The sequence below is a fragment of the Schistocerca serialis genome, chromosome 3 (assembly GCF_023864345.2).
Source record: "Schistocerca serialis cubense isolate TAMUIC-IGC-003099 chromosome 3, iqSchSeri2.2, whole genome shotgun sequence".
In the NCBI taxonomy this organism is placed as follows: Eukaryota; Metazoa; Arthropoda; class Insecta; order Orthoptera; family Acrididae; genus Schistocerca; species Schistocerca serialis.
Window position 1 is genome coordinate 281,414,865 of NC_064640.1, and position 1,862 is coordinate 281,416,726.

The 1,862-nt window shown below is 38.7% G+C and overlaps 1 pseudogene; it reads left to right on the forward strand.

Annotated features, from left to right (window-relative positions):
- Positions 1-309: 309 nt before the first annotated feature.
- Positions 310-427, forward strand: LOC126472298 (5S ribosomal RNA; annotated as a pseudogene).
- The last annotated feature ends 1,435 nt before the right edge of the window (positions 428-1,862 follow it).

Genomic DNA, 1,862 nt, shown 5'->3' on the forward strand with positions numbered 1-1,862 from the left:
GAAGTAGTTGTCCATATATATGAAATATTGTCTGTGAAGTTCGTATGTAAATTACATGTGACAATTTTTAAAAGAGGCAACCCATGTACTGCCAAACCGAAGTTCATTTATCCCACATATTTAAATATTTTTAACGGTTCTTAATTGATAACAGCTGTTTTCAATAGTAAATATTTGTAAGACATTGATCACTGCCACTCCCATACTGTGTTCAAAAGTAATTATAATATATTTGTCCAATGAATACCCTTTTATCATCTGCATTTCATCCTGGTGTAGCAATTTTGATGGCCAGTAGTGTAGTCCTGTGGCAACGGCCTTGCCGCAGTGGATACACCGGTTCCCGTGAGATCACCGAAGTTAAGCGCTGTCGGGCGTGGTCGGCACTTGGATGGGTGACCATCCAGGCCGCCAGGCGCTGTTGGCATTTTTCGGGGTGCACTCAGCCTCGTCATGTCAATTGAGGAACTACTCGACCGAATAGTAGCGGCTTCGGTCAAGAATACCATCTTACTACCGGGATAGCGGTGTGCTGACCCCACGCCCCTCCTATCCGCATTGTCCATCGAGGATGGCTCAGCGGTCGGATGGTCCCGGTAGACCACTAGTGGCCTGAAGACGGCGTGCTAAAGTGCAGTCCTGCAAATTCATCAGATGATCAAAACCTACTAATACAGTTATTTTTGAAAGAGCTGTATTCCAGATTTTGACAAAATGAGTTAGGAAGGGTACCACATTGTATACAGATAGGTTAATGTTTCTGCATCAGAAGGACTTTATTCCATACACTGTAAATGTGTGTTGCGACTTTGACATTTTTGAAAGGGCTTTACACCCGGGATAATGTCCTTTCCATGATTGTCATCTTTGTGTGCTATCAATCGAATACTTCACTTTTCGTAGTCCAACACTTGTTATTTCTGAACATGTGTTCTGAGTTGTAAAATGGCGTCAAATACTGAGTTGGAACGTTGTGGAAGTACCAAGAAAAGAAAGAAAGGAGAACGTAATGTTCGAAGTTCCGAACACTGTTATAAAAACAGCAAGAGTGGAAAGTCTTGAGTGTACTACTCAGAAAGGAAAACACGTTGTATTAAGAAAAATAGGCGAACAATACAGGTCTGAAGCACGCTTTCATAGCTGTCAGGATATATTGTTACTTTTATTGGTGCATATTGCGTTAGGTATTTCCATGAGTCCTTGTGTTAATAAACACTGAATGATATAAGTAAGCTATATAGATTTTACTTGATTATGTTCAGCGTGAATATAAGTATTTCTATGATGATTTGATGATACGGCCTTTACACAACACTGCTGCCGCCGTTGCTGCTGTTGCTGCTGATGATGATGATCAAGGAAACAATTTCATATGTACTGTAAAAATGTATGAGTAAAAAGTAAACACTATTAAAAACATAACGTGACTGTTTATGAATTACTTCCTCAAGAAAAGGACCTTACTCAAAGATTTTGGACTATTTTTCTTTGAGACAGATTGCAAAATTTAGCAACTGCAGTAATAGCAAAATGTTTATTTCATTCTGATTGTTAAACATCGGAATGCCGAGTCTGTCACATTCCATATACTCCTTCGTTCCTGAAAACTTAAGACTTCCTTTCAAAAATGACTGCATCGATTGCAAAATGATTTAGACAAGATATCTGTACGGTGCAACAAAAAGTGAAAGTATGAGGTCATCAACATGAGTACTAAAAGCAATCAGTTAAATTTCGGTTATACGATAACACAAACCTAAGGACTGTTGATTTAATTAAATACCTAGATATAATAGTTACAAACAAGTTAAATTGGAACGATCAGATAAACAAATTGATGTGGAAGGCGAATGACAGACTCC